This window comes from Dermochelys coriacea, chromosome 11, assembly GCF_009764565.3.
Source record: "Dermochelys coriacea isolate rDerCor1 chromosome 11, rDerCor1.pri.v4, whole genome shotgun sequence".
Taxonomy (NCBI): domain Eukaryota; kingdom Metazoa; phylum Chordata; order Testudines; family Dermochelyidae; genus Dermochelys; species Dermochelys coriacea.
In genome coordinates this window covers 76,037,058-76,047,943 of record NC_050078.2, presented here as the reverse complement: position 1 = coordinate 76,047,943, position 10,886 = coordinate 76,037,058, and the positions used below count along the sequence as shown (strand labels likewise).

The 10,886-nt window shown below is 47.8% G+C and overlaps 1 protein-coding gene across 4 annotated transcripts in view; it reads left to right on the top strand.

Annotated features, from left to right (window-relative positions):
• The first annotated feature begins 1,883 nt into the window (after positions 1–1,883).
• SH3BP4 (SH3 domain binding protein 4) overlaps positions 1,884–10,886 on the top strand; it is a 131,398-nt gene continuing 122,395 nt past the window's right edge. Inside the window, exon 1 of one of the 4 annotated variants that reach the window (XM_038422096.2) lies at positions 1,884–1,954. The gene's annotated coding sequence lies outside the window, so the exon portion shown is untranslated. Of the gene's footprint in view, positions 1,955–1,986; positions 2,048–10,886 lie in introns of those variants that run through there. The other 3 variants (XM_038422095.2, XM_043505769.1, XM_038422099.2) reach the window with 3 other exon arrangements.

Genomic DNA, 10,886 nt, shown 5'->3' with positions numbered 1-10,886 from the left:
TAATAACAATATGGTCCTGATATTCACAATGATTAAACCTGACATCTGACCAAGACAGATCGGGTTAAACTCAGGTTTTAGCTCTTACTCGAGGACGCATCTTACCTCACAGATGAGTGACTGGCACACCCACCCTCGGAAGTTTGAATGTCCTAATTCAGCTTTTGCCATGATCCAGTGTGTTGAATAGCAGTCACACTAATCTGTGTCACAGTTCTCGGAGAGCTCTGTCTGCCGGAAACATACAAGGAGATCATATTGCTAGGGGAAGAAGAGGTGGGGTAGAGGCACATCTCAAAGGTGGTCCCTGTCTCTGGTGGACCCCCAATCTCAAGGCCAGACCTGCTGCGCCTCCCCAGGGGGAGGGAAAACCTTTCTCCTATTGAAGAGTTGGAAGTGTTTTCCTCCATCTGGCCCACTACTTTTAATCCTAGTATTATGATTGTATTTATCGTGTTCAGTGGCATAATGTCTCCATGGCCTATAATGTGCAGGGAGTCAGACTAGAGGATCTAATGGTCTTTTCTGGCTTTAAAAAATCTATGAACAGTCCCTGGTAACCTCCCAGATCCACCAAGAAAACATTTTGAATACGAACACCACAGATCTCCTTATAATACCGTCTTTTAAATTTACTGGCCAAGGCAACAGCCTTGTTCCAGAGGGTCACATGCTCCTGGCAGATCCATGAACTAATTTTCATCAAGGGATCCTCTGCAACATAAATATCTGGAAGGGCCATTTTCTGAGGAAATACTTTTGTTACTAATAAATGCTGGGAAACAAAAAGATCTGCACTAGCGCTGCTAGACTGGAGAGGTGTTTTCAGCACGGTTAGAGGGAGTGATGGTCTCTGAATCCTTACCAGCCAGCCTGAGAGAAGCCAGACTGTCACTCCGAGAGTTGCATACAAAAGTTGCACCAGTTTAACTAAAGTTGTGATTCTCTTTGGGAAGGAAGGTGGTTGTTTTTTTTCTCCTGTGAAAATAATTGATGAAAACTTTTTTTGTTTGCTTTGAATTTTTTGGTGGGGGGTGGGTTCATTGTAAGTGTACAAGTGCAGACTACACAGATGGAACCAGTTTTTAACCAGTGTACGTGTGTCCATACAGGGGTTTGAACTGGTTTAACTACATTGGTTTTTAGACTCATTTAACTAAAATGCGTGCAACTGCTGTGTGTAGACAAGCCCACACTCTGCTTCCTGCTGCCCCCTTGTGTTTGTGTGTGTGTGTGGGGGGGGGTGATCCATTCTTCCCTTGCCCCTGCTGTGCTGGCTGGTACACCGGTGGGGCCAGAGCCACTACTCAGCCTTGCTCCCTCCTCCTCAGCTGCTGCTCCTGTTCCCCACACTCATCCTGGTGATGCAGGCAGGGGGGTAAAGTACTGGTCCCTCACTGGGCAGACGAGCAGACCAAAAATTATCCATCCATGAAATTCACTAATTAACCAAAAGCTTTTCTAAGCCAGGAGCATGTTCACAAAGGGGTTTGTGTCTTTTGCGGGTTTTTTTTTTTTTTTTATAAAACATTTTTGCTCTTCCCCCCCCCCAATATTGTTTCCTCTTCCTCCTTCCATTTTTCTCTTGGAAAAAGTGGGGAAAGGTTACTGTGTCCTCTCCCTTGCACGGAGGCTGGCGTGCAGGGTCCCCCTATCCTCTCCCTTGCACGGGCGCTCTGGCGTGCAGGGTCCCCCCTTCCTTTCCCCCTTGCAGCGGGGCTCGCCCCACTCGCTATCCCGCCAGACCCCGCTGCCTCACGAGTCCCCCCCCCCGCGCATGTGGTCACCGTGCAGCCCGCTCCGCCCCCGGCCGTGCGAGTGGCCGCGGCTGGCACCGCCCTCCGCCTGCCCCGCCCGTGACATCAGCGCGGCTCCCCCCGGCCGGAGCTGGGCTGGCTGCGCTGGGGCGAGGCCGCTGCTCCCCCGCGCCGGGCACCGTGCGCCGCGGCCCCGGGTAAGGCGGGGGCGCCCGGCCCCGTTCGCATCGCGCTCGGGGCTGGTGTAAACGGGGAGCGGATGGCTCTGGAGTCAGGGCAGCTGGTGGGCTGTAAGTGGGGAGTAATCCGGGAGTGCGGGCTGGTGTAAACGGGGAGCGGATGGCTCTGGAGTCAGGGCAGCTGGTGGGCTGTAAGTGGGGAGTAATCCGGGAGTGCGGGCTGGTGTAAACGGGGAGCGGATGGCTCTGGAGTCAGGGCAGCTGGTGGGCTGTAAGTGGGGAGTAATCCGGGAGTGCGGGCTGGTGTAAACGGGGAGCGGATTGCTCTGGAGTCAGGGCAGTTGGTGGGCTGTAAGTGGGGAGTAATCCGGGAGTGCGGGCTGGTGTAAACGGGGAGCGGATGGCTCTGGAGTCAGGGCAGTTGGTGGGCTGTAAGTGGGGAGTAATCCGGGAGTGCGGGCTGGTGTAAACGGGGAGCGGATGGCTCTGGAGTCAGGGCAGCTGGTGGGCTGTAAGTGGGGAGTAATCCGGGAGTGCGGGCTGGTGTAAACGGGGAGCGGATTGCTCTGGAGTCAGGGCAGCTGGTGGGCTGTAAGTGGGGAGTAATCCGGGAGTGCGGGCTGGTGTAAACGGGGAGCGGATTGCTCTGGAGTCAGGGCAGCTGGTGGGCTGTAAGTGGGGAGTAATCCGGGAGTGCGGGCTGGTGTAAACGGGGAGCGGATGGCTCTGGAGTCAGGGCAGCTGGTGGGCTGTAAGTGGGGAGTAATCCGGGAGTGCGGGCTGGTGTAAACGGGGAGCGGATGGCTCTGGAGTCAGGGCAGCTGGTGGGCTGTAAGTGGGGAGTAATCCGGGAGTGCGGGCTGGTGTAAACGGGGAGCGGATTGCTCTGGAGTCAGGGCAGTTGGTGGGCTGTAAGTGGGGAGTAATCCGGGAGTGCGGGCTGGTGTAAACGGGGAGCGGATGGCTCTGGAGTCAGGGCAGCTGGTGGGCTGTAAGTGGGGAGTAATCCGGGAGTGCGGGCTGGTGTAAACGGGGAGCGGATGGCTCTGGAGTCAGGGCAGCTGGTGGGCTGTAAGTGGGGAGTAATCCGGGAGTGCGGGCTGGTGTAAACGGGGAGCGGATTGCTCTGGAGTCAGGGCAGCTGGTGGGCTGTAAGTGGGGAAGAAACTCCTGAAGAGTCTGGGCCAGTGTAAAGGGTGCGTGTGTGTGACTAGTGCAGTTAGTGCTGCTGCTGTGGAGTGAATGGGGACTGAAGTCCCTGGGGTCAGGGCTGGTGTAAACAGGGAGGTGACTTAGAGCACCCCCCAGGCTGTCAACCAGAGAGGAGCGGGGTGCTCTGCGGTGGTGTGTCTCTGGGAGGGTCAAACTCCAGGTTTTGTTCTGTCCCCCCAGCCTCCTGTCATGTGAAGCTTGTCTTGGGGCTTTAGCAAATGAAACCAAAGGGGGGGGGCGTCAGCTGGGTTTGGGGGCTGCCGGGGGAACATTGCTTTCTCCATCATCAAAGTTCCCCTTCCCTGCACACTTCAGTGGCTTGTCCATGTTTTAAACGAGTTTTAGTTCCTGGTCATTTGTGTCTGGAGCATGAGGGTGGGTCTCCTCTTGGCTTCCCCTGCCAGCCCCTGAGCTCAGGGACAGGATCTTCCCTTAAAGAGGGATTTGGGAGGTAACTTTCACTGTGGTGGTCTTGGGTTTATTACTGTCATGGGGAGATGGGGGAGGGGAGCAGCTGCATTGAAAGCCTTGCCTGTTTTCTGGGCTTCACACCAGAAATCTTCATTGGGGAAGGAGGAATGAGATGGGTTTTCCCAGGCTCTGCTTGAGCTGAACCTGCATGTGGAAGTACGGCCAAAGAGAAATGCAGCATCATATTAAACTTTCATTGCTGGTTAGCCGTAGTCTGGTTCAATATGCAATATCACTGTGTTCCTGGTTATGCTCTACTTTGTGTCATAAAAATTAAGGAGAATTAAGTTTGTTGGTATTCCCTCTTTAAAGGGGTAAATGATTAAATCAGTTCAGCTAATAGCATTTTGAGTGCAACAATGAACTAAGTGGGGGTGGGAGAAACTCCGACTAGTTTCACTGAAATCAGATCCATTTACACCAGCCGAGGATCTGCTGCGGGGTCTCTAAAATATAATCTGTTTCTTTACCGAAGGCAATTTCTCTGTTCAGAGGTTTGCTTTGTTTTGGTATCCTTAGATGGAAGGGAGCTCTTGAATTTTCAAAGGATGGTTTGTTTTGTTGTTCACAGCCTGTGTGACATAACAACACCTTTATACAAAAATATACTCTTAAATCCTTATTATTTCGTCAAATTAAATGGCATTGTATGGAGACAGAAACTGTATTAGGCTGTTATTGAGGTTCTTTGTATTCTCTTGGGAAATGCTGGTTTTAAGTTTCCTCCAAAGCATTTGTTTGTGTAAAGGAAATCTAAAAACGTTAGTTTTCAGACAGGGAAAGCAGGTTTCTCATACTTGTGGAATATTATGTTTTTGAAGGACCTAAAGCTTCTGTAGGAGTGCTGGAATCTTAAACCATCCCAATTGCTAGCCAACACCATACAGATGTGCTGTGTGTGTGTGTGTGAGATCTTCTTCATCAATAAATGTTACTACAGTAGATGTTGAGTAACTTAACTCTGCCAAACCTCCTCTGTATATAACGGAGGAAGGTCTTTCCGCTAGTTCTCTAAAACACTTATGCAGTCCTCCAGTAGGAAAGTGAGCCTGATTAGGTCCATAGTCAGTTCTGTAGATCTTTGACTTTTAGAAAACTAAGCTAAATTTTTAACATACATTGTAAAATGATCATTCTTTGTGGAAGGTCCCTTAGCATTCATCTCCTGTGGTTAACCCTTTGTAGCTAAAGGGTGCTTTACAAATACAAATGAACAGTCTAACCCCAAAGAGAGAAAGTAGCAGTGCTGCCCAGTGGATGGAGTACAGGACGGAGAGTCAGGAGAACTAGGTTCTATTCCCAACCCTGCCACTGGCCTGCTGGGTGACCTTCAGCAAGTCATTTCACCTCTGTGACTCACTCCCCTGTCCCGATGTCTGCCTTGTCTGTTTAAACTGAAAGGTTTGTCCCTGTCCCTGTTTGTACATAGCACTGTGGGGCTTCAGTCTCAGTTGAGGTTTGGAGGTGCTGCTATTACACACAAAGCCCTGCCTGCATAGATTTAGTTGGGATTGGTCCTGCTTTGAGCAGAGGGTTGGACTAGATGACCTCCTGAAGTCTCTTCCAGCCCTGATAGTCTACGATTCTATAGTAATAAAAAGTTGGCGTTTTGTGAAGGCCCTAAAATGACTCAGGTTATTTCTGCACTTTGCATTTCTGAACAGACAAAGCAAGTTCCAAGTGTCCGTACAATAGTGTCTGGCTCTTAAAAAAACTGGCTCACTGTTCCCAGATATTGTCCATCCTGTTAAGAAACCCCAACCTCTTGTCAGGACCAAACTTCCTGTGATTGCTCCTTTGGTCAAGTAGGGCCTAGGCACACTTTCCATCAGATCTCACTGACATGGGAAGCTGCTAAGACTGTTGCCAGGCCTATAATCATATGCTGTTTGTGACTAATAATTGCATCTAGTTCTCTTTTGGTATCAGTCGGACTACAGGAAACACTGACTACGAAGGACCCTTCAATAACAAAAGATGGTGCCATAGTTCTTTCTAAGATTTAATGTGGATTTGGAAACAAGTGCCAATCCTCTCTTTATGATGGCTCTGATCCTTGTTATGTCTTGCATCGGATCAGTTCAGGCCTAAGATTGAGAGGGCGGGTCTGATTTCTTGCTTATCTCAGTGATTCAGTATTGTGACATCCCCAGTATCTCTGCTTTCTAGGCTGTTGCACTGAACGTGTATAGAAGCTGCTTTTCCATGGCTCCTGCTTGATCCAGCATTTCAGACGGTTACATTCTGTTCTGCAGGACCTGCGTTAGCCTGGGAAATGGAGCCTCGCCTGTAGTTTTACTTGGTAGCAAGATGTTTCATCTCAGGAGTGGCATTTGTACTTCAGATGTTTGTGTTGGAGGTGAATAAATAACAGGTCCTAAATGTGGAGTCAGATGGTGTGGGTGGAGCTCTCAGTCCTTCTCAGAAATTTGGGGTGCACATTTGGAAGTTACCTTGGAAGCTTCCCCTGATCGTGGAATTTGGAAACTTTAAAAAATGGTTTGAAGACTTTGGTCTATTTCCACCCCTCCCTTTGTTTTTCAGAACTCGATCTATTAAAACATCAAATTTAAAAATGTCATTCTTAGAAGGGGGAGCAGAAAGCCCCTTGAGAACTGTGGACAATAGACTTTTTTTAAGGATCCCTAGAATAGCAGAGAGATGCCTACAGCTGTTCATCTGGTGGCGTTCCCTGCTTGCTCCTCATATTGCAAGCAGTGAGAGTTTTGTATTCAAGGCCCAAAGCAAACAGTAAACCTAGGGACAAAGTGGGAACTACTGAATTTTGTCATCGGAGCATGAAGTTGTTGCCTGTCAGGGAGTGCTACCTGGCTACTCCTGCATTGGGCTTTGGGTGCGGGGAAGGGGTGAGGTCTGTGGGTTAGGGGTGGAGGGAGAGGCTGTGTAGGATTTACCATAGAGAGGTTACATGTTGTTGTGGTTATTTATCTAGCGCCCAGACTAATACTAGCTGCTTTACCGATAAGTAGAATAGACACAATCTCTCCCCTGAAGAGCTCACTAAGGGCCTGCACCAGAGCCCACTGGAGTCAGCTGGAATCCTTCAATTCACTTCAGCGGGCTTTGGCTCCCGTCCTAATTACAGACATGACCCGAGCAGCCCCGGAAAGAATGGGCTGCAATAATATGGCTGTGGGACTCTGTACATTTTTATATTTATTTCTTGATTATCTTATTATACATTAAATATGGTGCGCACTGCCCAGCCACCTTCCATGTTTCTGCTGACCCGCTTCAGTGGAGCAGGAGTTGTTCTGCTTCTGTCTGTGCCAGAGCTCCCATCTGATGACCATCCCTTCGATTCGATTACCACAGCAGTGTGGATTGGGCCAGGATGGCTCTTCCCCTAACAAAGAGGGGGTTTGTATAAGGACAGGCTGATTTTTTTTTTTTCCATGTTTCTTGATGTGATGCTCCCGGTGCCGGCACACTGAGCCAGACTTCCCTCATGATGCCGTGAGTCTGTCCTCCTTGGCTTGGCTGTTGCTTCTTCTGTGCGGCAGGGTGTCAAGGAGTGTGGTAGGTGTGTGGACGACGCTCCACGCGTTGCTTGAAATATAACTTGCTTGCTAAATGCACTGGCAAAATGAGAGTCCAGCCCTGTAGTGTCTGACATTATTCCTCCTGTTTCTTCCCCAAGAACAGAACCACCCTGGAATCCATCCCTCAAGCCAGAACAAAGGCTGTGAGAATAGGTTGCCCCCATGAAGCAGAAATGCTGGTCTAGGGGACAGGCCTTGCACAATACCCTGAAGGTTGGTTAAACACAGGTTCTGTCTGAGGTAATCTCTGCTAGCTGGGTGAGGCTTACCTGTGTGGGTGATGATCAGCTACCAAAATAAATGTCTCTCCAAAGCGCCATTCTTAAGATATACGTCAATGCTTCTCTGTTGCCCTTATCTGCTAGTTGTTTGACCGTTGCTTAGATTTAAGAAGTTGTAGCTTCTCCTTCACCTTTTTTGTTTGCATTGTGGTGGTTAGATCATGTTAACGGAGGGCTTCAATACATGTGGTGAGAGAACATCCTTCTGGATTAGTGCAGGTTTTGAGTTATTTTATTTCTGTAGTTCTTCACCCAGGCCTGCAGTCACCTTAACCATCTGTGTAACTTCACTAGTACTGCTTGTGTGAATCCAGTCATGTGCCTGAGATCCAATTCAACAGTGTGCTTAGATCTGAGCAAGTGAGTAGGCCAGATGGGTGAAATCCTGGCCTTGCAAAAGTAAATGGCAAAACAGTCATTGGTTGCACTGGGTCAGGATTTAGTTCATGGACGCCAGTGGAATGGCTCACCTGCTCGAAGCTGCGTGTGTGCGCAAATATCTTGCTTGAGGGTTTGCAGGACATTATACAGGGCGACATCTTCCATTTGTGTACGCTACTGTAGCTCTGGTGAAATCAGTGGAGCTGTGCCAGCTTAAATCCTTAGCTGGAGTAATCTCTCTGAGGTATGTGTAGAGGCTAAAATAGCAGCCTTGCACTGTCTTCCCAGAGAAACTTTTCTCTTAGCGAAATTACTTATGCTGCTGAACAGTGGTTTGACTCCTTGATAAACTGACAAGGTGGGTGAGGTAATGTATGCTATTTACCTCACCCAGCTTGTCTCATGTACCAACACAGCTACAGCATCCCTGAGAGGTTTTAATTTTTGGCCTGTTGATAGCTAAACTTCCTCTGTTTGCTGCTAAATCTTCTTTGTTTGTTTAGCCAAAGTGCACAATTGATGCGACTGGAGGGCCGAGAGCTGCTGTATTTTGGGTCACACACAGAAGGATTCTGTACCGTGTGTGGGGACTGCTTCAAAGCTCATGGGTGTTTGTAACCCACTGATCAGTGGGTGTCAACAGCATGCTCTCTGCGCCTCTTCCAAAGAGTATACTAATCTCTTACTGCTCTCAGTTTGAGAGTTTAGCTCCAGCTGTAGAGATTCCTGCTCTGAGTTGGGAGGTCCCTTGTCCAGTCCTGGGTGTCAGCCAAGATGGCAGTTGCCATGTTTTCATTGGCTTTGGATCCGACCCTCATGCTTTTGCCAAGTGATGCTGGTGTGATGCATGTGCTGTGGAGAGGAGCTCTTCCCTCCTTTGCTTCCAGCTTTCCAAGAGAGGGCTCACATATCAAAGAGCCATCATTTAGAGTGGCTATACAGGCAATTCATAGCCTGGAGTAGGCGTGCCAGAGAAATAGCATCATATAAATTCTGTCTCCAGACTTTGAGAGAAATAGTCTGGTTGATTGAGGGGAAAAAATCTACAAGCTACACTGAATAGCTCGGTGCAAATGTGTGGCTAATGTGCAGCAACTGTTAAAGCAACCACGCTGTGCCTGGATTCTCTAAAAATGGGCTAGAGAATAAGTCAGTTCTCAGATGCCCGGTAGCATGATGGTTTGGCTGTCATCTGAACACTGTGTTTAGTTCAGGCTGCCTCGCCTCATGAAATACATAAAGGATTGAAAAGGCTTGCTTGCAGAAAAGCAAATAGCATGATTAGAGCCATGGCTGACTGTATACACTATGTAATGAGATCATAAAATTGGGATTAATTAGCCTAGAAAGAGAATTTGTGTGAGGGAGGGGGATGTAATGATGGATATAATAACAAGGGCTCACTGCGCTTTCTTAATACGCAGCTAAAGAGGTCACTCGGTGAAACTGTAAGCCATTACATCTGAAACTAGCAGAAGGCACCACTCTTCAAATACACCTAGATGGTGTATTATTAGGGGAAGCTCTATTCCTTTGGTCCATTACTTGACTGTTGAGGTATAAGTGTTGTCTACCTTTTGTATTGCTACTTAGGGAGTCTAGTAACATCAGGTGGACGATGTGTTGAAGAAATCAAGAGAGGATACAGCTTGCAAAAAATGTATCCAACATCTTCCAAAGACTTCAGTGGTGTTGAGATTGAAAGCTACGTATCTGCATTAGATTGCTGAAGTGCTACGTATGGATGTAAGTGCTTGACACTGAGACACGACTCGGTGTTCTAAACTGGTCAAAAATTAGCTGGATGACCAAAACTATGAAGGGCAATGAGAAAGATGAGTTTAAAAAGAGCACAGTTACTTGAGACCCTAGGTGAAAAATAACATCTTTCAGTGGACATGTAGCTTGTCAATTGCAGAGCGACTTGATTCCAGCACTCGTACTGTCAGGCAAGATGGCAGGGAAACCAGGAAGAAGACGACGACGGAGCCAGCTAGGTCAGAAATCTCACCAGATTGGCTGGTATCCAAAGGGTGGTGGAAGTTTTACAATTCTGTCGCAACTGTAGAAGATGGAAGGTGGTGGTGGACGGTCTTCATGTTGGAGATGTCGCTGGGAGGGAGAGTGTGTGGGAGCCACTGCCAAATAGCTTTGGGATTTTCAAAAAAGAATCTGATCACGTTGCACCTTTGAAACACTGGTGCTTAACCTCTTCCATGCCAGGATCTAGCAATATGGGAAGGATAAGAGGGGTGGGGGTGACCCTCTGCTGTAGAACGCTTGCAGCTATGCAAATTGTTAGAAAATGCGGATACACGGTGCTTTTATCTGCAGATCTCAAAGCACTCTACAAAGGAGGTCAGCAACATAACCTCCCACTTACAAATGGGGAAACTGAGGCACACAGTGGGGGAAGTGACTTGCCTGGCATCACTCAGCTGGCCAAAGGCAGAGCTGGGACTAGAACCCAGGCCTTCCAATACCAGCCCAGTGCTCTACACACACTGCCACTGATTGGTACAAGGGGAAGTATAACCTTGCTGTTTGAAATGGGCATAATCTTATTGCTTGTGAGGTGCAGGAAGTAATTTGTTCCTGTCTCATGACTTTCCATAAGTGGGTAGGTGCACGAATTGGAAGACTCTGCTGTTTTAAAATAGAATTGCTGTTGGTTTTTAATCAAATATACATTAGGATCGTACATTATGGAGTGATTAAACCCAGTCCTTGACTCTGTGCTCGACAACATAATTCTATTTTCCCTTTAAGCAGAAATCGGTTTGTAAAGCAAAAAAAAATTTTAACCTGCTGGGATTATTCAGATGAGACTGTTTAATCTAATTCTTTAATAATAGCATATTATTTAAAAAAAAAGAAAAAAAATGCATTTAAATATAACAAGAAGCCGTTCATTAATTGTATTATAACATGTAAACCTTTTTGTGCTGAGGCAATTAGTTTATGTATGAAGTGCTACTTATGCAGCATTGGAGGTCAGGGAAAATATGAACGTAACCTTGTCTATAAAAAGAGCATCTTTAG